The sequence below is a fragment of the Acinonyx jubatus genome, chromosome A1, assembly GCF_027475565.1.
Source record: "Acinonyx jubatus isolate Ajub_Pintada_27869175 chromosome A1, VMU_Ajub_asm_v1.0, whole genome shotgun sequence".
NCBI classification, from domain to species: domain Eukaryota; kingdom Metazoa; phylum Chordata; class Mammalia; order Carnivora; family Felidae; genus Acinonyx; species Acinonyx jubatus.
The window spans coordinates 177,527,216-177,553,811 of record NC_069380.1 but is presented as its reverse complement, the minus strand read 5'-3'; the positions used below and the strand labels follow the sequence as shown (position 1 = coordinate 177,553,811).

The following is a 26,596-nucleotide window of genomic DNA, read 5'->3' as shown; positions in this document are numbered from 1 at the left end:
TCCCACCCCCACCCCTGATCCTACTTATTCATCCATTAAGCAACTAACTACTGAGTGAATTCGGGAAAGTTACCCGTATCACAAAGCTTTAGAAATCACTTCAGAAAACGCCTTTAGGAAGGTAGGTCACCTCTTTCCATTTGTCTTACTCTGGCAGGTCTGGCGCCTAAGCCAACAGGCAGTGAAACACTATGGTGAAGGATAGAGAGATACAAACTCTTAAATCAGGCCTGAGTTAAATCCTGGCCATTGAATCCGACTGGGATGACTTTGGGCAAGTTACTTAACCTCTGTGAGTCTCACTTTCTGCATCTATAAAATGAGACGAGTACTATGACCTACCGTGTCAAATATTGAGAGGGTTAAGGAAAGTAATGCATGTCCACTGCCTACCCCAGTGTTGAGCGCACAGCAGGTGCCAAAAATGTGAGCTATCAACAGGGGTCCCGTCCTCCCCCACACTCCCCCCCGCAAGGCTGCATTGCTCCATCTTGTGTTTAAGAGAATTTTTGCCAGCTACATGGGGAACTAAGGAGAGGAAAAGCCATGTTCATGCTGCTGGATTCACAACTTGTCCCATCCTTCTGTGATGTCATAATTCGAGCAGCAGCCCACAAATCTGAACACTAACCAGCCCTGTAACTGGTCCCCACCTCCCACACACTTTTCATCACCCACTTGCACACAACATCTGGGGCCTCTATTTCCACCCTACTATCCTGTGAGCTCACTGCCCAGATTCCGTGTCCAACGATACTCAGAGAGCCGGTATCCTCAGGAGGTAAGCATACCAGGGCCTCCAGGATCCAAGGCAGGAAGCCCTCTTCCAGGAGAAGCTGAAATTTTGCAAAATGGGATACAGGCAGGGGCATCTCTTTAAAACTGAAATCCCTGTGCTCTGGGGGACCTGAACACAGGTTTCATTTTTCAAAGGGCCAACATGTCGCCAAGATTGGGTTACTCTGTGTTCAGCGGCTGCTTGACCCCTCCCTAAGCCCATACTGAGGCAAAGACCCACCTAGAATTGAACCCGGGCTATACAGGCAGTTCAGGGCAGTCAGGGCCTGAAGCAGTTCCTGGGTTGATGGACACTTTTTGAGCAAGACTGACTCCTTCTACTCATTCAGGTCTCTGCCCAAGTGTCCACCCCTCAGAGAGTCCTCACCAGACCTCCAAATATAAAGTCGCATGCATCCTGTCTCCTCTGCACGTCTTCCTTTTCTGACTTCATGCCACTTATTCCAAAGCATCTCACGTATGTATTTGCTTACCTGCGTTTGCCTGCTGCCCCTAGACTGTCAGATCCCTGGGAAGAGAAGCTCTACCTGTCTTGTTCATGCTACGGGCCCAGCATGTGCTAGTTTTTGCACTGAGGAGATAAGGGAAAAGAACAAAAGACTTATAAGATGCCACACAAAAATCTAGACTCCTGCTTGCCATTGGGGCTTAGAGTACAGAGAATGTTCTTTTTAGAAAGGAAGGAAGGACAGTAATGTTCTTTTACTTTTGATGTTCTAAAGATTTACCACACACACACGAACTGAAACTGACTATAGTCTCTGACATCGTACACAAGGCCTGAGAAACTCAAGGTCGTTTTCTCTGGAAGTATGGCTGGCCATTATATATTACACATAGTCTCTCTCTCATACTCTCTCTTGCTGTATCTAGTGAATTTGCTGAGCCCAAATTGCTGAGGGCCTGGATATCTAAAGACATGGAATGGTAAGTCAGTATAAATTTGGTGAGAGCCAAGAAATCTGAAGTATTGGTGGGGGCAGGAGGCTGGGGAGATGGGGTCTGGAAGAGAAAGAACAGGAACAGTTGCGGCTTTGCGAAGTCTAAAACAGGTCAACAAAAAGGGGCAGGTCGAGACTCAGGTCAAGCTAGCTTCCCTCACGTAGCCACAAATGCTTCCCTTTGCTTCTCTGAGCTGGCAACAGCTTTCTCTGTACATGGGGCTGCAGGGAAGGATGGGGAACAGGGCAGAGAAGGGGAAGCCTTGTTCACAGGAGGATTAAGAAGCAACCTCACAAGGCTGCAATGACTTTGTAGGCTAGAACAAAACTGCCAAAAGGGCAAAAAGTAAAATCTAGTTATTGAGGGGGGCCGCATATCCATGCAAAAATAAACTGCACACCACCTAACCAAATGAGAACAAAGCAACACTCTTGACAGATAGATTTGGCCCAGTGCAGATTTTCTATATATTATGAAAGAATAAAACAGGAGCAGCTCTGGCCACCCTCCTTGTCATGGCAACTACCACTACCTGCCCCTTCTTAGCAGCTGTTCTTATGAGCAGGATGGAATGCTCCTGCTATAAGGGCAGGTTCAGGGCATGTTTCCTGGTGACCCAGAATCCAGTGGGAGAACTCCTGCAGGTGTGCATTTAAAGGCCGTGGGTACATCTGCAAAAGAACGCTGGAATTCTGAGTTTCAGGAGCCAGTGAGCAATGGGGTCCCAGAAGCCAGAGTCTGGCAATATGCATGTTCACACACACACACACACACACACACACACACACACACACACAGGCAAGAATGGTTTCTGCTAGGATTGTCCAAAAGTGATACATAATCCATAGCTGTGTAACTTTGTGTAACAACCTGTCTAGAGCCTTCAAACTTTTTGATAAAATTAAGAAATTGGAATAGGTACCCTCTAAGGATTTTTCAGTTTAAAAATTTTAGACTTCTATGCAAACATTACTTTCTATGCTCTTTTGTTTTTCTCTCCCCTGCTCTTCCTGTTTCATCTTCTGCCTTTCTTCTTTTCTTCCTCTTGGCCAAGTGCCCTTCATTTGCCTCACATGGGCCAGTGACCCCCAGCAGCCAACCAGGAAAGCCAGCAAATCAGCAACTGTTTTCACAAGGTTTGGAGTAGCTGATGTCCCATGGTTATGGTTCAACTATCCAGCTCCTAGGTTCTAAGACAAATCCCCAAGTCTCTTGTTAAGCATTAAATAAGACATACCAGCCAGTCAGCAAAAGAGAGTCTCCTGACTGAGTCCTGGTGGTATGGAACAATAAATACAGTCATTGCACCAAGAAGCTTAGTCTAATACAGAAACAGGTGCGCCCAAATGGCAACATTTCTGCTGCAGAAATCAAGACAGGCTCATGGGGGAAATCTAGCAACTAAGGCATCATGCTGACTGTGGGAGAAGTGACTTTTGGGGATCCAGAAAGCCTTCCTAGGAGAGGGCATGATAATGTGCAAGGTTAGCAAAACATAATATCCTCATTCTTCATTAAGTGCATCTACTCCTATAAATTGAGAAATCACATCATTTGGGATGGACCCATCCATTAAACATACATAGTATGTGTAGTTATCATTTGTTGAGTGCTACCTGCTATGAACTGCACTAAACTCCTCATACACACCTCATTCAGTCCACAATAAAACAGGAGATTGATGTCAGCACAGTGTTAAGAGCATGTTGCTAGTCACACAGATTCTGGCTTTCTCTATACCTCCATTTTTTCATCTGTGAAATGGGACAAAGAGTAGTATATACCACATAGGGTTAGTATGATTTTTCAATTAAATATTATATAAAGCACGAAATACAATGTTAAGAATGTAGTAAATGCTCCGTAAACATTACTTATTGTTGATGGAATCATTTTTCCATATATACCTACTAATGTCTAGAGAGCGTAAGTGAGCTGAGGTCACATGGCTCACATGTCACCACACTCTGTCATCCCTTGTGATGTAAACTATCACTGCTTGATGGCAACTTCTTTAAATTTTCCAGTAAACTCTGCACCTTCTGGGACTAGACCTGCAATCTACCTTTAAAAGTCATTGTGGATCTGCAGGTCAATTAATCTTGCCTTGGAAAAGTCATGCAAATATATGGCATATACAGTAGGGCCTTAATTAGAGTTAGAGGTGCCTGTAGTCTTTACCTTGAGGTCAGTAGATCAGGTGCTTCATGATCATCTGTGATTCCTCTTTGCCCACCCCTCCCCCCCATTCCAGACTCTTCTGGAACATTCCCTTTTGTTCTTCCCTAATGACCCAGCTCACCCCAGGCACTGGGGGTCCCCAACACAGAAAAGTCAAGGAGTGAGCCAAGAAGAGCTATGGCATGAAATGGGGCTGGAAAGGCATAGACCCAGCAATGCTGGAGGCTCTCACAAAAAGCTTTTAAGGAGAGGAAAGCAGCTACCTTGGGGGGCGTTCATAACACTTATGCCAGCCCTCGCTTGCAGCATGGTGGAAAGGGCAGGCCAAACTACATACCATCTGCAGCCAGCTCCTCAGAGTCCACTGAATGCTTCCCATAAGCCTCTATATGGCAACGGGGCCAAATTTCCTGGTTGACCTCAAAGGCATGTACTACAGCAGTAACTAGGAAGCATGGAAGAAGTGGCATAGATAATTGGTCCTAGGAGGCAGTCCTAGAAGAATTTTGTCTATAAGGAAAAGAAGAAAGTAAGAGAAAGAAAAGCCTAAGGAATGCCTTAGTGTCTTCAAGCAGCTCCCAAGTTTTATTTTGTTTATTTGCTTATATGGGGAGAAGTCAGAGAAGCAATCTGGAGCCAATGAGGATCAAAGAAAGGAAAAAGGGCTTAAGCTAGAGAAAAATTCCAGTCAGACAAAACAAAGCTCTTTTTGAATGCAAGGCTGATAAGATTGCTAGGTTTCACTGTTGAGTGAGGTTATGGTTCTAAATCTCCAAAAAGCAATTCAAAAGCAAACAAACAAACCAAAACTCCCCCAAACCCTCCCTCTCCTCCCCAGTCCTTTATGTCTCCCACTTACACCATTTGTCCCAGAATTACCAGCACCATTTATACCATCTGTATTAGAATTACCTGGAAAGCTTATATAAATACAAGTTCTCAGGCCTCACCTCAGTCACTATTGAGTCAGAATCTCTGGGAGATGGGTGCACCATAAACCACAATTTGACAAGCTCCCAAGGTGATTCCTATTTACATGGAAATCAGGGAGTGAACCAAGGCAAGGTGCCTTCCACCTTGAATTTTCTGAATGTATGCATTTTATCAAAGTCATCAGAGGGCTGCTACAAAGGGCACTAAAATAAAAATGAAAGCTGCCTTTCCCAGGGAGATGGGGTTGCTCAGTGCTAGAGTACCACCCTGACCCCAGGGCACAGCCAAGCTGATGAGCTGAAGATACAGGTTCAGTCGGTAACCCTTGATTACAGACAGACAGCTGACAGGGGGCTGCCAGGCCTAGCCCTGGAGGGATGGGGTGGGAAACGTCACTTAAGGGCAAATTCCTGTGCCCAGAAATCAGATCTGAGTGCAGCACTCCCATCCTCTACTAGAGAAAGAAACCTTACAGTGATTTATCTTTCTCCCTCTTCTTATCTCTGAGTTGGGCGCTGAACTGTGCAAACACACATATTGATTTGCTCTTCACTCCTGGGCGCAGGGCAGTCTTCTTGCCAAGGGACTGAAAACATCTCCACCCATTCTGAGGTGTGTGACTGCTGATCCAGGGGAAAGGGGAGGGCTCGAAGGCACTTATGTTTCTTTTTTTTATGTGGGTTTTTTTTTTTTTTTTTTTGCCTACACAGTGTCTTTGTTTTGTTTTTAACTTGTCTTTTTTTTTTCTTTTTAAGTATAATTAACATACAGTATTATAGAAGGCAGTTTTCTTTTTTCTTCTATTGCAACTACATCTTTGCAACATGAACACACAGACTGGCATAAGGGACTCCTTTTCCTGGGCACTCTTGTGGTGACTTCCTCAAGGTTGCAGAGAGCAAATTTTTGCCTCTCTCTTCTGGGTGTCCACTGGCACCCAGCCTTGACACCTAGCCTCTGCTGATTCTCCCAGGCCGATTTGCCTCCTCCTACTCTGGGCTGCTGGGTGATAGGAGGGGAAGTGCTGGCCAGGGTTGTTTCACAGAACTTTGAGCTGCATCATGGAGAGGGAAAGGGAAGCGATACTGTGTTAAGAATCAGAATCACCCAACTGTGTCAACTCATTCCCTACGACTGTGACTCTCTCACCAGTGCAAACACTGGCCCTTCTCAGATCTGGGAGCCGCCATTTTTCAGAGGAGGGGATGCAAGTGGTGGACTGCCTAAATGAAACAACAATGCCTGCCAGTCACAGTCTCATTGGAAGTCTTGATTCTATTCCTTGCTTCACAACCAATTGTGGGTTGTGCCATATGCAATTTTTCGCTAACTACTGTCCCAAGCTAATTCAGGTAAAAAAATTAAACTAGAAAGACCTGTAGGATCACTCCCACTCCCATACATTCCGATAGCTTCCTTGAAGGAAAAGGGGATTAGGTTTATCTAGATTAGTGAATTTGTCTATGCCTTGCATCTTATTTCCTATGTACTCAGAAGGCCCATAGTTATGTCATAAGTGCTACATCCATGAGAATCAGAAAAACTAATGGCTTAGCAGTTTTCAGCAAATTGTGATCACCTACTACCTCTACCATTTGCTTAAAACAAGCTGGAGAGCATGCCAAAAATGCAGATTCCTGGGCCCTGTCCCAAAATACTGAGGGTGGAATCCTGAAATCTACATTTTTAATAAATGTTATTTTCATAGCTATCATGCCTTTCCTTCGAAGCATAGCTGAAAATATTCCACTTTTATAAAGGACTAATTAAATAAGTCCCCCGACACCTCCTACAGCCTCATAATCCATTTGCTTTTGCTGCCTCCAGCATCCACAGAAAATACACATACTTTTTTTCAGTTCTTTGTAAATAGTCTAAAATGTTCCTGTTCTGTGTTTTGTTTAGGAATACGCATGTTCCCTGGTCCAGAAAAGAGACTGGCAGGCTACAGTCCTTAGGCCAAATCTGGCCAGTCACTGCATATTTGTGTAATAAAGTTTTATTGGAACACAGTCATGCCATTTTGTTCACATATTGTCTATGGCTACTTTTATACTGCAATGCAGAAGTGGACAGTATGGCCTGTAAAGCTGAAAATATTTCCTATTTGGCTTTTTGCATATAAAGGATTCTATGGCTTAGAAGGGTGGAAGAGAATGGTTAGCTGTTGGACAAATCCATTTCTTTGTCTTCCTGGCACGTATCTAGACTACATTTCCTAGCCTCCTTTGCAGTTAGGCCTGATCATGTAACTGAGCTCTGGCCAAGGAAATGAGAAAAGGAATTGAGACTGGCCTGGACTGTTAAATCTCCCTGACTTGATCCTCCTTGCTGCAGACAAGCCTAGCCTTGAACCTAGGTGTCATCCTATTGGAGGTTCCAGAGATTCATGAAGGAGTTTGGGTCTCTCTTAGTCATTACTTGGGACCAAGCCACTCATGCATGGAAAATGCATTTTGGGCTTTATGTAAGGGAAATAAATCTCAATCAATTTGGGTCATTATACATTATATTGAATTCACTTGCTAGAGCAGCCCAATTAATTCAATTTAAACACAGAGTTCTCTCCATAGGTAAAAGAATTAAGGAGGGAGGTCCTTTGCATTTTCAAATGCAGGATGGGAAATAATGAGTTGCAACTTGTTTATAGGGAAAGAGAAGGTTAGAGAAGACAGGGCAGTGGTTGTGGGAACTGTTTGGCCTGAGGGCTAGCCTCACATCCTGTAATGCCAGCATAATGAGTTTGTTCTCCCCATTGATGACAGGTAGAAGCCCTGTCATTCACAGTGCTAGAGGAAGAGACTGGTCCTTTTCTCCAAGAAATAAGTACCTTCAGGGGAGATGGAAAAGTCTAGCATCCAGGTTAATATCTTGTAGAAAGACACAAAGTGCAGGGGAAAGAGTTCTGATAAGGTGTGGCAGACTTGGCTTTCAGATCTTTCCTGAAAGAATTAGCTGTGTACCTTAAGGTAAGTCACCACCCCTTTGAAGGCATGACTTCCTCATCAAAACAAGTCTACATCTTTAAAATGTCAGAACCATACTGGATTTCAAATATAAGCTAGCTCAGTGGTTTCCAAAGCAAGTTCCAAGAATTCCTGTGATCCTTCAGAGGTCCCTCAGTATCTTCTATAAGGTTTAAGGGATGGGCAATGGGCAGATTCTGGGCTTCCCACTGACTGAACCAGTATGGCATGGCTTTTTATTTATTTATGGGGGGATAGTATTTTGAAGCGATAACTGATATGTTCCACACCACACCCACCAATACCCATACACTTTCTTGTACCCAAGCACACAGGATATATTCTACCTTTGCCTTAGGGATGGATTGTCCTATACAACATAGAGAACAAAGAAATTAACTCTTGGCTTTTAAGTTTGAAAAATCTAGACCTGTGCTGTGCAACAGGACAGCCACTAGCCACATGTGGTTATGTGAATTTACGTCAATTAAAATTAAACGTTCAGCTCATTGGTCATACCAGTCACATGTAGCTGTGGCTACCATAATGAACATTTCCATCATAATAGAGAATTCGGTTGGACAGTGCTGATCTAAGCACTAAGTACTTGGGGTATACTGGATTAGTCAGAATTAGTAAATTCTCTGATCCAAAGATTTCTCCAGTTGGGAAAAATATTGAAAAGGATTGTGAAGGGAGTTGAGACACAGATGGGCACATGGTAGAGACCCCTTTCTTAACCTTTCTCTGCCAAGCAGCAGGACTGGACGTGGATGGGATGAAGAATGATAGAAGCTGAGGTCTGAGGAGACCAACTGTGCCAGGTGGAGCCAAGTGAGGGGACAAAGCCTCTCAGAATTACCTTCGCTCTGTCCTGGTGCGGGGGCATTAGAGAAGAATGGATTCATGGTGGCAATTAGCAGTCTTGAAGGGGAGACAGTCTTTGAGAGTTTCCCAGAGCTTCTGAGGGGCAAGGAAGTAGAAGAATAATTTCCTGTGCTGGGCAGAATTGCAGGGAAGAAGGAAGGTGGATGTAAAGAGGGGGTTGTCTTATTGGGTGCCCAGGTAGACAGACTTAAATGCTCTGAACTAGATGCCCATCACCTCCTTCTTTATGTGGGCACCATTTAAACACCCAGGAGCATGGACACAGCCCCAGCAGTGTGTGAGGTTTAGCTTTTGTGGAAAGTGGGAATGAGCGAGAAATTGTTATATAAACTGATGTTTGCAGACTGTGTTTACATACACTATGTATTTCTTATATTTTCCTTGTACAAACACAATCCTGCCACTGAAAATAATGAAAGGTTGATCAGTTCTACGAGTCAGAGATTAATGTTTCTTTCAGTTAAGGGTATCCTATTGGACAAAATGTGTCTGGGGTAACAGGAAGATGCAGGAAGTGGTTTCAGACCTGTCACTGTTTTAGATGAAACATAGGGTATGTAAAGGAGACAAAATTCTCTGGCACATGCCCTAACTCCCCTCCCGAAGGGAACAAGAGCCATGACAAGTAAACAATAGAGTATGTGCTCTGTGCTTAAACACAGTAACTCACCAAGAGGAAACACACCCCATCCAAGCTTAAAGCTCTGCCTTGCTCCACAAGAAAATGAGCAAACGATGAACAGGTAGTAAGCAAAAATGTGCTTCTTAGTAAAGCACTATAGCGTTTGTACTTCTAGAGATGCCCAGTCTAAAATGATGTTCCCTGGGGGCCTGAGTGGTTCAGTCAGTTGGTGTCCGACTTTGGCTCAGGTCATGATCTCACGGTTCTTGAGTTTGAGCCCTGTGTCGGGCTCTGTGCTGCCAGCTTGGAGCCTGGAGTCTGCTTCAGATTCTGTGTCTCCCTCTCGCTCTCTGTGCCCCTCCCCCACTCACACTCTGTGTGTGTGTGTGTGTGTGTGTGTGTGTGTGTGTGTGTCTCAGTAATTAAAAAAAAATAAAAAAAATTTTTTAAATGATATTCTCTGGCTATATGAAGGGGCCTACGAAAATGAAAGCTCTGACTTCCATTATCTGAGCATACTCTCTGTGAGTTCCTGAAAACTTCCTAATCAATTTATTTATTGTCACACCAGCCACATTTTTATCACTCTGGATGGCCATCTTATGGTGAGGAGTTGCACGAGTGTCCAGATACACACAGGCATATAATGCAAGCACACCAAAGAAGGTCCTGAGAACCAAAGAAGGCTTTAGTGTGAGTTCTTCCATGAGGTCCACATGTTGGTATCTATAGCAGTGAGTCTCTTGGCAGAGATGGACTTGGGGTTTCATTTCCTCCATTATTATAAGAAAATGGTTTGTTCTTTGTAAAAAAAACAAAAAGGTTGTGTTATATTAGGGTTCTATTAAAAACTGGAGGCAGTGGAATTTTCATTTAAAGAAGAATGATTATGGGGCACCTGGGTGGCTCAGTCGGTTCAGTGTCCCACTTCAGCTCAGGTCATGATCTTGCAGTCTGTGAGTTTGAGCCCTGTGTCAGGCTCTGACAGCTCAGTACCTGGAGCCTACTTTGGATTCTGTGTTTCCCTCTCTCTTTACCCCTCCCACATTCATGCTCTCGCTCTCTCTCTCTCTCTCTCTCTCTCTCTCTCTCAAAAATAAAACATTAAAAACACTTTTTTAAAAGAAGAATGACTATAAGACTAAAGGTTTTCACAGGTCCTTAGTATTCTTTAGGGACAGCTCTAGACCTCTGGGTAGGAGGCCGTTGGCAGTGACAAGAAGCTATGGTAAATTCCCCAAAGCCTTCTAGGAAACTAGGGGGCTTCTAAGCTCACTGGAAAATCTCTTCTCTCTCTCTGTCTCCTCCTCCTCATTCCTACCTTCTGTTCTCTTTCCATCCTACTCCTAGCTACCTTCTCCCACGGATGTCTCCTAGAATCTTCACCCTGCCTCCTGTGCCCCAAACTCTTGGGCTCCCCCACCATATTAAAGGCCTTCTGTGCAATGTGCTAGCAGAGATAGAAAAGTTGGGTGAGTGTGTCAGTGTGTGTGTAAGGGAGCCAGAGGTTGGGTTTTCACCTGTGCTTCACCCATCTCCTCAGACAGAGGGGAGCAGGTATACAAGGGGCAGGTGCATTTTCAGAAAGGGACCAAGGACTGAATCCAGGGAAAGGGAAAGAACTGTTTTTTCTCCCCAGTGGAAACATTTATATCCTGAATTTGGAGAATTGGATTCTGCCAGAAGGCCACATTGGGTGTGTCCTGAGCTATGGGCCTCATGAGTGCTATTTTATTTATCCTCAAAACTGGCTGGGACATAGGCATAATTATTCTTCTTTTATGAATAACCAACGGGAGGATCAGAAAGGTGAAGAACATGACCAATCATCCAGCTGGTAAGCGTCTGAGCCAGGAACTTAATCCGGAGAGCAGCACTAAGGTCTAGCAACTGGGAAACTCCAGGACGGCCAGTCCACCCAGGGAGGAAGAGGAGAGCCATTGAAGGGGCTATGATAACAGCTCGTGCTTAATAAGCGCTTATCTCATGTGCCTTATCTCGTGAGCAGCAAGGCTGGGATTTGGCTGAGATCCTAGAGTTTGAGAACTACATTGCCCCAGTGTGAGCTGTGGGCAGACACATATTCTCTAACTTCAGGAGGCAAACCTTCCCAGTACGGAGAGGAACCTGTCTATCACAAACCTCTCCCTGGGCAGTGGGAGCAGATAGGCTTTTCCTGCCAGAAGTTGCCAGAAGGGCTGCGAGGCTTTAAGGTTGACTAAGCCATAATCCTACTCTAGATCATGCTGCTGCTTCCGTTTCCTGAGCAACAGCACGGAACTGGGAGAACATACGTGCTATTAGATTTGGACAGGGAGGCGAGCAGCAGTGTTTGTCACTGGGAACGGAGTGTGACACAAACAGCCTGGGCTCCGTGCCTTGCCCAAGCTGTCACACGCACCCCATCCTCCAGAAGCAAACCGATAGCAACCCAGAATACACCACCCCCTACTTGTCTTTAAAGAAGAGTAGCAGAGGAATGGGGTCAGAGAAGAGACAAAATGAGAAGACACAAACCCAAGCCATAGGGGCAGCTTCAAAAAATTCCTACCTAGGCATATAGAGTTCTCACAGGCCATGGGATCAGAGGCCAACTGCGACTCCTGAAGTCTCCAGACACATCCAAGTCTCACTGAATTAGAAGATAATCAGTAAACTCAATTTCTTCTCATTAGGATATGGCTCTTCATTACTGTGGCTGGTGCTTTTTCAGACAAGAGGTCTGAATGGAAGTGTGAGTCAGGGCAAAAAGTGCTGCAAGTTTCAGAATGCAATCCACCCTTTTACTGGGCCCAAGTCAGAGAAGGATGTGAAGAAGGCACTTTTCCAGATACAGTTTTGAAATCAGTCAGAAAGTTAAGAGAATTTCAAAAATTATCTTGGATCCATCTGGAATCTTAAAGAAACTATCACTCACAGAAGAACAGGAGTGAATTCAGATAGTTCCAGCCCAGTAATGGAAGCAGCAACTTGGGCTCCTAAGTGCCTGGATCATTCTGGAAGGTCATACTTACTGCATGTCTCCTCCAAGCACTTCTGCCCTGTGGTGGATTCTGTAGACGAGATGTACCAGAGACCAAACCACATGGGTCCAGAGAAAAGTAGAGAGACTCAAATTTCCCTGGAACAGATGGTAAATTCTTCACTTTTTTCTTCTCTTTGATTTTGTTTTCTCATGAGTTCCTTCTGCAGGATGCACTATGGGGAATCCAGGAATACCTGCTAGAGACCAGGCATGCAGGAAACCTGGACATTTCTGTGGCAAAGAACCCAAGAGATGCTGACACCAACTTTCTTCTTGACAGAGAGGGAAGCACACAGCTCTGGGGGCCTTCTAGAGTCACGGTATGCAAATAATTCAACAAATGGCTTAACAGCAATGCTGTCAGAAAAAGAATTTCCAATTCTGTCACCATGGTGACAGCTCATCAAAGAAAAAAAACCTAAATCTAAAAACTGCCTTCTTTGGCTGATGAAAAATAATAAATAGGGCTCCCAGGATTGTACCTTATATTAAACTCTCATTGCCACCCTGAATTCTCCCCCAGCTCCACCCTCATACCTGGCCAGGTCTTCATACAGTTACAGCCACCTGTGATTCCCCATGATGCTCTTGGGCCCAGGAACTTAAAAGACGAGTGGTTCATTCCCCAGACTCCCAAACCTCCAGCCTGCCTCCTCTTCCCATGCTCTTCCTGGCATTCATTAACCCCTGACCCTGGGTTTATTGGCTGTCCATTGCAATTTCACAGACAGGGTATTTCTGGAAATGGCTACAAGCCCCAGGTTGCGTCTACTCCAGGGATGGGGCATTCACAGGAGAGAAGGCTAGTATGTCCGGAGGGACTGAGTCAGAAATGGCACTTGTGACTTCCTTCTGTTCTAAGGGCTATGCCACAGCCAAATTTTTATATTAAAAACTGGATCGTATAAGTCTCCAAGGCATCCTGAAACAGACAGCATACATATTTTGCCATTTCGAGAACTGTGATCCAAGCAACTGCTGAGGGAGTGACGTTTTCAAGAAGTGGGGCCAAGAGCAGTGATGGAAATACAGAAGCAGCAAGCTGTAGGTGTAGGGAGGCTTGCTGCATCTTGTAGGGACAAGCAAATACTAGGGAGCACCCAGTCGATTGACTGCAGATTACTGCATTCTGACCTGGCCACACATTGGAACACTGCAAGATTATGACATACAAACAACTGAAGATCTAGGCTTATTGATGTGGAGAGATGTCCACAATATGTTGTTAGCAAAAAATCATGCTACAAAACAACGTATACAGTGTAATCCTATTTAAAATTTTTTTTTAAATGTTTATTTATTATTGAGAGACAGAGGGACACAGAGTGTGAGCAGGGGAGGGGTACAGAGAGGGGGAGACACAGAATCTGAAGCAGGCTCCAGGCTCTGAGCTGTCAGCACAGAGCCCGACATGGGGCTCGAACTCACAAACTGTGAGATCATGACCTGAGCCAAAGTCGGTCGCCTAACCAACTGAGCCACCCAGGCACCCCTAGTGTAATCCTATTTAAGGTATGTTTTTGTGTGCCTATACACATAAAAGAGTAGAAGGCTGTATAGCAAAATGTTAATCACTGTTACCTCTTGTGGTTTCTCCTTTTTATCTTTCCAAAATTTTGGTGCCTAAAGCAATATTTTATGTGGTGATTTTATATTAATATTATATCAAAAAATCCATAAAACTCTAAAGTAGCGTTAAGAGTGATTTTCGGGGTGCCTGGGTGGCTCAGTCAGTTAAACACCTGACTTTGGCTCAGGTCATGATCTCGCAGTTCGTGAGTTCAAGCCCTGCATCAGGCTCTGTGCTGACAGCTCAGATCCTGAAGCCTGCTTCAGATTCGGTGTCTCCTCTCTCTGCCCCTCCCCAGCTCACACTCTGTCTGTCTCAAAAATAAATAAACATTAAAAAAAAGTGACTTTTCAAGGATAAAAGATAGGGATCAGGTCTCTACTCTACCAGGAACTCTGGTGGGAAATAAATTAAAGGAACCACATGGTCACTGCCCTCACAGGGCTTGAAGTCTAAACAAGGTGATACATGAAATAATCAGATCCCAGATCTTCAGGAGTAAATGAACAAAACATTCAATGATGGTGGATCATGTTCTCACAGGTAGATAGACACAGGTGGTTAAGTGGACAAGATCATCTAGATTCCCATCCCAGATGGATGTGACATTGATCAAGTTGTTTATCTGCATGGAGACCTAGTTTTCCCATCTAAAAGTGGGGTAACAGCAGAAGATCCGCCTCAGAAGACTGCTGTGCTGTTTAGATGAGGTAAAGACAGAACACAGTGCCGACAGGGACATTCAGGAAATATCAACTATTACCATTACTATTCATTACCACTCTCACCAAGGGCTCTGTGAAAGCAGGTGTGGGCATAGCACAGACACAAGGAAGACAGCCCTTTGGCATAATATCTCCTGATGCTGACAGTCCTCTACCTTCTGGGAAAGATCCTTCCTTTAGCTTAAGTGCTTGAAGAAGTTTTAAACAAAATGGCACTCATTTTCCCAGGAACAGGGAAGCCTGGCCCACGCCTCCCTGGCACAGCGCAATATTCATTGTAGTGCTTAATCTGTTGGTGACTTAATCTGTTGATGAAGCCAATCAATGGCTCCCTCCATCCCCAAGCAAATGAATTGCTCCCCTCCAATCAAAAGGCACCTTTAATCTGATTCCTTTTCACTCAACTCTCTACCATGACCCACGTGTCATTTCATTCCTTCTTTCCCCTCCTGCAAGTAATCAGCCTCGTCCAATTTGCTTGTATAAACAGGAGGCCTAGGTGGGGGGACGTCACTTGGCTATGGCAGTTCTGCTTTTTATACATCCCCCCGCCTTGTTTCCTGAGACCTTTCAATAGAGCCAGACTTGGAGGAGAGTTATATTAAACAGTTTGACTCCAAACCTAAACAGCCCCTGAAGCATTAGTGGTTCAAAGATCTCCTGGTGCATTTATGAAAAGCCATTGATCTGGGAAGAGGTGTTAGTGGACTTGAAATGCACTAAGAAAACTCCTTTGCTGGCAGGAGGCAGAGTGGTTTTCATTAAGGATCTGCCCTTTATCTTGTCACATCACTGACCTGCCCAAGCCGAGATGGGTATTTCCCCTTGCCTTGAGAGGAGGCTGCCTCTGGTTAGAAGTCGTGATAAGAAAGCATTCATTTTTAAGACAGACACAAAGGACAGAAGTGACTTGCTTTGTGAGCGTGAACCCCAAATCTCCTTTATATTCTAACTTTCGTGATCACTTCTGATGCATAAAAGCCTTGAGAACACCATGGGTCATTCCCCGATGTTTGGTTCTCAGGACTAGGAAAATTGGGGGCAAGAGGCAAATACTTGGACTTCAGAGCTTCAGGAACTTGAAATACCACCTAGTACAGGGTCCCTTCTTAACCCGGAGGACCATTTATCAGTTTCAGGACAATGTAAATTGCCTTAAGTCTCCCTTCTGCTGCGTACTACTAGGTGACATGAGATGCATTCCTTCCTGTTGCTGCCATGATTTTCTCATCTAGAAACTGGGCCTGAGGCCCTCACAGGGTTGTTGCGAGGATTAAATATGGTAATACATGTAAAGTGCTTTGCACGGTGTCTGGCATAAAGTTGACACTTGATAAATGCCAGCTATTATTATTGCTTGCTATTACTATACTATTATTTATGCAGCTTAAAAATTGTAAGCAACACTTTGCATGTCATGCATATGTGCATTTTCCCGGAATAGGTCTATACACTTAATTTTCATTTTCTCCTAAAGGGGAAGGACCACTAATCTAGCTAGACTTTCTCCTTTAATTGATGAGTAAAATCATGCCCAGAGGTTTAGAGTGTTCTTTCCAGACAGATGCAAAGCCAGAACCAGAACCCCCAAATCTGTTGATTCACTGTCCAGTGCTTTGCAAAGTTCTGAAGGCATTAGCGAAGGGAGCCCAAGCCTTACCCAGTGGTGCACAGAAGAAGTGATCTATGAATAAATGTGGAACAGGACTGAACACATATTGGCAAGGTTAAGGCAGAGGGGATGTTCAGGGGTCTGGAGGTGTGATGGCTGTGGAGATGCCAAAAAACTCTTGACAACAGTAATCCACAGGAGAGGCAGTGGGCAAACCAGAGTGAAGGGGGTAGCAGGTGGAGGCCACCAGCCAGAACTTTCTCCAGTTACAGACTTTTATGCATTCCCCATGCATAAAAAAGCACATTTATCCTACAGGCTTTACAACATCCAAGATAATATGCATATTTGACTTAGGAAATAAATAGTTTTTGAGTTCTGAATGATTGTACCTCCATTTCCCAGGAAATGCAGCCCCAGGATTTTGAGGTTTGCATTGTTCTTCCTTTGACCAGGTTCTTCAAAATGCTTTCGTTTTCCCTAGTTCAGTGGTTCTTAAGTGTGTCTTTAGACCACCACCATCAGTATTCCCAGGAAACTTGTGGGAAATGCAAGTTTGGGGGACCTCCTAAGAACAACTGAAGCAGAAAGTCTGGGGGTAGGTCCCAGGAATGTGCTTCAAAAGGGTCTCCAGGTGACTCTGAAGCACACTCAACTCTGAGAACCACTTATTTAGGCCATCGGTGTGGCAGAGAAACATAACAAGGAAAGAGGGCTTTAAAAAATCTTCCAGAAATTTGAGACCCTGGAATACACTTTTTTTTTTTTTTTGGTATGGAATAAACTGAAACTAGATTAGTAACCTAGTTCCTCTTGTATTTTGCAAACAAGAGATCTTGGAGGGAAGTGGAAAATAAATTTCAAGGCCTTTCATCTCAGTTACCATGACATGTTCATTTAGCATTGTGTGGGGAGGAAGGGAGAGAGGGAAGGAGGGGCAGCAGTTAGGCTTGTAGAGGAGAATACACAATTCCAATGGAATCCACTGTAATTTAGGGGTAATTAGCGTCTGCACATTCTCTATCCATGAGGCTCCATTAATCCAGTTAATCCTTATCTTCCAATCAAAAACAAACATCCTTGAGTGTGCTTGGGATTCTTTTAACACATTCTGCCCACCTGGATGCTGTCCTCTGCCTTGTAATCCAGAGCTTTTAGGAGCCACTTCAGCTCCTGGGAAGGGGGGACGACTCACCGTCTTGGCTGGGTCCTGCCAGCTCCTTGGAAATAAGCCCTCTCCCAGGCTGCTCCCTCGCCCGAAGCACACGTTCTCTGGCTAGACCTGGCCTCTCCCTGTCATTACGCAAGTCGCTCTTGGTACTCCCTTGCTATTCTGGGCAGCCTTCCCTGACAACTCCTTGACTTCCCCTTGCCTAAGCAATGCAAGAGCTTGGATAATACTAATGCCTTGCATTGCTAAGACGCTCTGCTGTTTCCAGAGGCCTTTCTTATTTGCTTCACGGGATCCTCCAAAGTACTGTAATATCATTACCCCTCTCCGCTTTCCCACCCACTTTGGCCCCCTGCAATTTACAGATGGGGGTCATAGAAGCTTCCAGGGGTTACATAACCTATCAAATTCCCACAGATAGCAACTGGATGACAAGGTAGGTTCAAAATCAGGTCTCCTGATTCGCAGGTGAAGACCTTCCTGCTATAGAACACTGTTTCTTTCTGACTACCCACCTAAATCCATAACACTAATGAATAATGCATTTGTGCTTTCACTGTGTTTATGTCTTTGGGACGCCTTTGTATCTGCGAAAATAAGTGTGTCTTCATTTAAAAGCCTTTATAGAGAAGACATCATATCTGTGTAACTCAGGCTCAAATAATAATATAAAGTGCTTCTACCTATTCAAAATATTTTCATTTTCTCTTATTTTGTCTACAAAACAATCCAACAAGTAGGATAAGCAGTATTATATCTATTATAATGGTAAGGAAACTAAAAGTTGGCCAATAAAAGCAACCTCCTGGCTCAGCAATAGAAAGTGGTATCATTGGGAACAAAATACAGACTTTTAACATCTGGTGCTGTATTTATCTACTAGATGCATGGTTTTAAAATTGTGTTCTGAAAACTGCAGGGTTCTTATATGCCACCTTGGGAACTCCTAGGGGAGCCATGGAAGGGTGGGGCTGGCAGCGCTCTGGGTCTCCTACCCTGGTTTAACTAGAATGTTCTCTCCCTTAAAAAGCAGCTTGGAAGCTGCTGGCAGGTTGTCATTTCCTATATGAAGTACCCAGCTTGTAGTACTTGTCAGGTATAGACAGTGGCTTCAGGATAGTACAGTTGCAGGCGGCCCTGATCAGCCCTGAGGATCTTATAAACACTTCTGACCTCCCAACTTGCTGTCAGTGTGGGAGGTGAAAACTGTGCCCTGTCCTCAGAGAGGGTAAGCTACCCCACAGCCTTTTCATATCCTGTTCATCAATTCAACAAAATTTGTTAGGCAACTACCATGTACTAAGTTCCGTGCTAGAGTTTGGAACTAGAATAATAGAAAACCAGTATGAAGATGACTGATTCCCTGCCCTCATGCAGCTTCACACCAATAAATAATTCCAAATCATAATAAGGACTAGGAAGGAAAGATCTGCCTGCTGTATGAAAGAGTAAGGGTGGGGGAGGGGGTCTCATCCACTTAGGAGGTCAGAGAATTCCACTTTGTGGAGACAATACTGAAGCGAGGCTTTCTCGGCAGGGTAGAGAGGGAGAGAGAGACCATTCCTGCTGCACAAAACAACATATTGTCTAGATATGAAGCTATGAGAGTGTGGCCTGTTTGAGGGATATCAAGGACATGAGCTGGCCCAGAGTGCCAGGAGATGGGAGACGGGTCAGGCGGTGCAGGGCTTAGAATTTATGCAAAGCAAAATGGACAGCTACTGTCCATTTGTCCGATTTTGGCTACTGTCTGGAAAAAAAAATGGGGTTGGTCAAGGGTATAAAGTGAAGAGACTTTTAGGAGCCTCATTAGGGTGGTTTTGTATATATGTGACTTAACTGGCCCAATTAATTTCTAATACTGGAAGTAACACTGGATGCTCTTGAGAGTGGAGCCAGTTATCAGAAAGGAAATCCACGGTCACACAGAGATGCCCTTGGGAGATTTTATAATTTAACGTGGAAGGGAGAGAGCAGGCAACATGGACAAGACTTTAGAAGAACAAGAGTAGTAAAAATGAGAAGATCTACCTTAGATTTGGATGACAAGGTCCCAGCCCTGCACTATTACATCTTATTTGTAACGTGAGACAGGCCATTTAACCAAGCCCTTAGGCCTCATCTTCCCCAGCTGTGATGAGGGTCCAATAGCCCAACCACAGCAAGTTATCAGGCAATCCGATTACATAATGTAAGTGCAAGTACTTTGTAAATGGTAAGGCATTCTTAAAATACAGGATGCCATTATCATTAACCATGTCAGTATATGCACAGTAATTATAATTATAGTTCTGAGTAAATATGGAATAACATTTTTATCTCCAATTGCATCCCCAAAGTAAGTTACTAGCCACCAAGGAATTTGTGTTCTTAGATGGGTTCAGAGTTTCATTATATTCCACCATAAATCTACCTTTAATTTTTCAAATGATAAAGTTGTACAATTACTCAATTTTATTCTTTAGAATTATCATATTTTCTCAAAATTATGACTATAGCCATACTTGCTTCATACTATATCTCCCAAACCTTAGCCATTTATGTTTTAAAGTCATACTTTTAAACCATAAATGCATAAAGATACTTGGTATTTTATTTAAATTGAATTTATATATATTCCCTTCCACTTTTAGCTTTAATGAATTTAAATCTCAAGAATATCACTTGTGAAATATCGATTCCTAATTCACATTAAAATAGTTGGAAGGCTATCAACATACAAATAATCTGAACTATGAGGATCTCACATAACATCAGCAGTAAACACTATACTTGGGAAATAATAGCTTGTACCATTCATATTTCAGGGACTTTTTTCAGTATCAAAATTAATAGGGCCTTTTGCTAGCCGAGGGGTTCTTAACGTTAGAATCACCTGGAGAGTTTTTAAAACTCTTGATGCCCAGCTGGATCCCAGATCAAGTAAACAAAAATTTTCAGGCATGGGACCCTCAGTATACTACCAAGTTCCCTGGGATGATTCTCATTAGGGCCCAGGTTGAGAACTGACCTAGATTCTTGGGTGCCTTCCCGGGCTGCCTGGGCCTCCTAGGACTGTCCAGATATTGAGGACAGACATGGGGAAAATCTGGCAGCAGTGGAGTCAATCACTGTTTTTGTCTCATTCAGAAGGGACTAACCATCTGTATAAAAACAGTAGCAGTGCTACTACTAATAGGCAATATTCACTGAAAGCTAAGTTTACATCAGTTATTCCTCCAAGTAGTTTATGAGAATTACTTCATTAGTATTCATAGGAATGCTGCAAAGGGGGCACCATAATAATCTGCTTCTGAGATGAGGCATCTGAAGCCCAGAGTGGTGTAGGGACTTGGCCAAGGTCACACAGTAGAAGTGATAGAGCTGGAATGGAGGACCCTTGAAAGCAAGCCCAAGTCTCCATCCTTTATTCATGGCTTGCTACTTAAAACAGACATCTTAGGGCCTGGAATCCTGTTCTATGAACCAGAATCTCCTATCTCTGTGCCTTCTTTAAAAAGTTACTTGTTTGTTTGTTTATTTTGAGAGAGACAGAGAGAGAATGCAAGTGGGAGAAGGGCACAGGGAGAGGGGGACAGAGGACCTGATGCAGACTCTGTGCTGACAGCAGAGAGCCTGATGTGGGGCTCCAACTCATGAACCATGTGATCATGACCTGAGCTGAAGTCCAACGCTTAACTGACCGAGCCACCCAGGTGCCCCTCTGTACCTTTTTATTAGACTCCTTTCCCTATCCCTAATTTGGCAGATGAGTACATTATATTGGCATGCAAATAAAGGCCTGTAGAGGCTGCAGTATTTCCCAGGTCCTATAACCAACTCCACGTGTGGTCTTGGGAGAGTCCCCTAACTTCTCTTGGATGCGCTTTTTCTCATTTGAGTTGCAACAATGAACTCTGCCTCACAGCCATTAACGTCGGAACAGGAGGCATCCAAAGTGTTGGGTCCCCACTGCTCCTTGCCCTGGAGAAAGCTGCATGGGGAGGGAAGGATGGTTTCCAGTAGCCCAGAAGTCACTTTTCTCCCTTGTAGGATCCAGTTTCCCCCAACAGACTTCAGTCTGGATAAACAAAACCAGATTAACACACCTAGGGGATCTTTGAGTCCAGTCTGAGTTTTTAGCATCCAGCTACAGGGAGGTGAGAAGAGTCTGTTGTTTTCTAAAAGAGAGATGAAGAAACCACCCTCCAATTATGCAGCAGACTCTGCCTCACAGTTGAATAAAGGGCATGAAATCGGATGTTTTCAAGCTCAAAATAAAGCAGTGGAAAATCCACCTCCCTTCTCCCTCTATAAAGAACATCTAACACATTGCATTTAATTTCCGAATAGGGCAATGTTCTTTTTAAGGGAAATGTTAAGCAGGGATTAAAGACACGATGGGCTGTGTAACTCTATCCTCAGCCCTTTCATTGTTAATAGTATTTTTTTTGGCGGCGTCTGTGCAGAGATGTGGGAAAAACCAAAGTCTTATGTAAATGAGAAGTGACACACTGATAAACCAAGCGCCAGACCTGAGGTCTTAATTACACAGGAGTCTAGATGTCAGAGTGAATGCAGCTTATTGACGTTCAGAGATTTTACTCAGTATTAAGTTGGACGACCTTCTTCCGGGAGCAGACAGCAAAGCGCAGGTTTCTCATTACTCAGGGCCACATTCGCAAATGGCAAAGGGCTACGTTCATGCCTGGGCACTTTTCTGGATAGAATACGTCCCTGAACTCTGACACCCCCACTTGCTTGCAGTGGCACAAGCAAAGCAAGGTGTTTGCAGGTGTTTCCAGCTGTGGAATAAACTGCTGGTAATTGACAATGGTTCTTAAAAGCAAAGGTCTCCAATGGCGTCCCCCCCCACACACACAATAGCCTACCCTCCCCCCATTTGGCATCATTTGTGGCATCTGACACACTGTCAGAGGCATGATTTCAACAGCTAATACTCCTGTGAGGTATATGAAAGCATTAGTAGCTACTTTTTAAGGCTGGGAAGCCTGCAAGGTCAATAATTAACAAGCATTTGTGTTACTGAACAGGACACTTGGGGGACATAGCTCACACAAGGCGTTGCTGGTGGACTGGAGTCAAGGGAGGTTTATATCTCCTGGCTGGGGGCTCTTTTCATTAGCTTGACACTGTGGCCATTATCCTAGGGGGTACAGGCTGTGTTTTTAAAAGGGGCTTGGGCAGAACCTAACAGTTCTCAGTGGGTGTTAGGGTCTTTGCCTTGGAACAGAAAAACAATACATCCTTTCCTTCCACCCGTACTAATTAAAGTGTCAGGATGGAGCCCCAACACTGATTTGACACATGACATGACGTCCCTTGTAATCTGACGTGTCTTAGGCTAACATCAAAGTGCCGTCAAGGAAAATGAAGCGGGATACTTAGAGTGTGCCCGTTGTAGGCTGACATATAACTCCATCCAGCTTCATTCACAGGCCCTCGCTCACCAGGAGATTAACCCGTCAGGCTGTCGAGTGAGAAGGGACGGAGCAGACCCTGACAGGAGGCCCGCAATGCAGGGGAAATCAAAACAAATCCACCTGCTCAGGGAAGACTTTTTCGACACCTCGTCCCCCTACGGACATCTGTGGCAAGTGTCATCGCGACCACTGGTGTGGCACTGGATCATTTATGACTGCCTCATGACATTATTTTTCACTGTTGTCTTTGTATTGTTGTTTGACGACTTTGTGTAATGGTCTCTTCTCACTCCGCAAATAAACTGCAGCACCTGGCAGGCGGGGAGCAGCTTGAGCACGTGTCTGTTCTAGCAAACTCCTCTGGTGACTCCACGAAGGGCTGGCTGGTTTTGTTTTTGTTTTAGTTTTCAATCTGGCATGCACCAGTACTTTTGGAGAATACGATCAAAATGAAGGATCACAAGGACAAACACGGGTACGGATGTCTTAGCAGTGTCAAAGTATGATGTGTCTAAATGTTTACTCTCAATTTCTGTACTTCTCTGTCCCAGACCAGTAACATACAGTTCGTCAACCGGCACCAATCTGCACGGTACGCTTTGAGTAGCACCATGGCAGAACACTGGGGTGCCTGGAACAACGTGGAACCTAAGATATCTCCTCAATATGTACCTGTTGATTGAAGATATATGTGCTGTACATATAACATATATATATATATATATATATATATATACACATACACACACATATTATGTCTATATATGATGCATTCACATCAAACATAGGTGTAGGCGCATACATTCAATTAAATTATGTTTTATACCATACATGTAATTAGAAGATAGGGTTGCAAAACGGACACCTATACCTAGGAGGAATGGTGCAAACTAGCTAGCAAGTTAGCGCCAAGAACCACTCGATAAAAAGGCACGCAAGGAAAGGGAATAATGACTGAGCTATGTCTACCCAGAACTGTGTGCCATGCTTGAATTCTCCCAAGTTCTCGGTGGGTCATCCTCATATTTTACCCAAGGGGCAGTGATGCTCACTGAAGGTAAGTCATTCACCAAGTCACACATCTATTTAGGGGTGAAAATGGGATTCAAATGTAGCTCGGACTCCACACAGCCCATGTTCCTTCTGCTGCACCACATGAATTTGGTGATGTCATGGGTAGCTATGTCTTAGTCACATCACAGAGAGCACTAAGAGGATGGGTGTGTTCTTACCACCACTTCCAAGAAAAGATGGCTGTAAAAAAATCACCAGTGGGCTGGCCGAGGTAGGTTTCCAGGGAAAGCAAGCCTAGTAATGAGCTTCTAGGAAGTTTGTTCCCTAAGAGAAAGGCATAGAGAAGGGATGGCCCCTTTTCTTGCTGGACTGAAGCATTAGGACATGATGGCTGGGATGTCCTATAGCCATCTAAGACCTAATTAGAGGATGGTGTCAACACACTGAGGAAGGTAGAGCACCAAGAGAGCCACAGAGAAGCAGAGCAGGAGCCCTAACATCCTGCACCTGGGGTATCTCCCACCTAAAGACTTCCGTCATGTGAAATACAGATGTCCCCTGCGAACCAAAAGCTCACTTTTGTAAGCTGAAGTGGAATAAAGCAAAGAGGAAGACACCATTTTGTAAAAGTGAAAATCCTCTTTGGATTTTGTTTCTTTAGCAAAAGCAGGTATGAACGTAGGTCTTCCGTAAAAGTGATGTGGCATAAGGCGAACTTCCAGAGAAAAGGGAAACTTGTGCACGTTCCCTTACTAAAACTAATTTGAGTGGGGACTGCTCTGTTACTTGCACCCAAAGACACCCTGCCTGATACAACCTCCTCACATGATAATATCACTGGGCTTCACTGCCCCTTTTAATTCAAGCCAATGTTTGATTCATAATCTCAGACCAAAATGTGAAGGAAACTATCTAGTTTATGGTGGCAACACACATTTTTCAAATCACCCTTTGAAATGAAATTTAGATGCCTTGAAGGGACCATAAGAGTTTAACTTGGAAATAAAAAAAAAAAAAAGAAAAAAGAAATTAAAGAAAACTCACAGTATGTGACGTAATTCCTACTGACTACATGCAGGGTTTGGTCCAACTTTAGGGTCACAGAACCTCATGGCATGTGCAATCACAGCCCGTCAGCTCTGTTTAGGAATTCCCCTGCTCCTCCTTGCATGTTTACACAACTTTAATACTTTCCTATATTGGCTCAGTAAAAGCATTTTTCTATTGAGATGGCACTGTTCATCTGTATTTATCCCACAGCGAGAAGCCTGAGCTATCTTAACAGTCCATTTTGGTAACTGTAAAGCTGATAAATTGTATATAAACAGCTCAAATATTTCTCAGAAAATAAAACTGGAAAGAAGAGGATTTTGCTTCAACCACTGAAGACAGTCTTGCATATTTAGAGATTAAGGCTGAGGTGTGGGTTTCTTCTTTCAGCTAAACCCTCATCCCCCCTGCCCTTGACAACTTAATTTCCTGTCCTCTTTGGGAGACAGACGGATGAATATTTAGTGTAGAACATGATTGTGATTAAGCTTCCAAATGTATCTTCATCTGGATTCCAGCTGGTGTGGCATCTCAATTACTCCTCTATCCCCCTACGGAACCGTCTTATTGATGTAGTAAGCTTTGCATGATGGCACTGGATTAAAAATCTCCCAGGACTCTCAAAAACTTCTGACCTCAATCAATTATCCCTTAATAAAGGGGGGAAAAAGAGGTCTTGTGCATACATTATGACCTGAAGAATCCCACCAATAGGCATCCTACCTTTGCTGCTTAGTTACTATCCTCAGAGGATGGAAATCTTTCTTACAGCTGGCTCCTTTCTCCTACTCCCCACCTCTGCAAAGGATGGTGCATTAATGTGAGGCTCCTAAACTGATGGAGATGGTGATTAACAGATGTACTGTCAATACAACATGAAAAAGGGTACAAAACCTTCAGCTGCCCACAGTTTCTTTACTGGACCAATATTCCAATATTTGTCACTCTTCCCATGATTCCTGGTACCATTATGCCCAAACTAAATTACAGAAGTACTGCATCATTCTTAGAATCAATTCTAAATATCTTGGCTATGTGCATATTATTTTTCAGTATCATTTCTTTTGAGAAGAAGCCCCAACTAATTTACATGGCACTTCCATTCATTTACTCATTTATTCATTCATTCAACATTTACTGAGCTGGGTGTAGGCTGTGTGCCCAGCACTAGGCATGATCTTCAAACAAGACAGACATAGAATAAGTTCCTTGTTCTTAGGGAACACAGAATATTGGGGGTGACAGACATGCACACGGGTAATAACAACTGAGCGTGAGCAATGTTAGAAGGAACCAAGTACCAGATACTGTGGAGATACATAGGAGTGATGTCTACCTCAGACTCAGGAGGATACACAGAGAAGGCTTTTTTTTTTTTTTTCTTATTCATTACACTTGCAGTGGCCTCAGCACTTAGATCAAGTCTTCTAAACTACAGAACTACTATGGGCCTACCCTCCCTCCCTTCCTACTTTCCTTCCTTCTTAGGCATGCTTCAATTCTTGCGCTTACAAGTTGGTGAAATATGACATATTTATAAAATGCTGGGAAAGAAAGGCAGGCAAAAAGATAGTTTCTATTTTTTTCATGCCATGAATATATATTACTTGATGAATGGCTATGGATGATTAAATGCTATACCTAATGTTGCAGACAGTATGACTGCTGTAGGACTT

General features: G+C 43.8%; 1 protein-coding gene and 1 long non-coding RNA gene across 2 annotated transcripts in view; one reads left to right on the top strand and one right to left on the bottom strand.

Annotated features, from left to right (window-relative positions):
* The window catches only part of SLIT3 (slit guidance ligand 3), a 590,204-nt gene that overhangs the window by 312,448 nt on the left and 251,160 nt on the right, over positions 1-26,596 (bottom strand). The window lies entirely within an intron of this gene.
* Positions 605-23,173, top strand: LOC113592633 (uncharacterized). Its single transcript, XR_003412547.2, has 3 exons — positions 605-781; positions 12,523-12,675; positions 22,872-23,173. It is a non-coding gene; the product is annotated as an uncharacterized LOC113592633 (long non-coding RNA).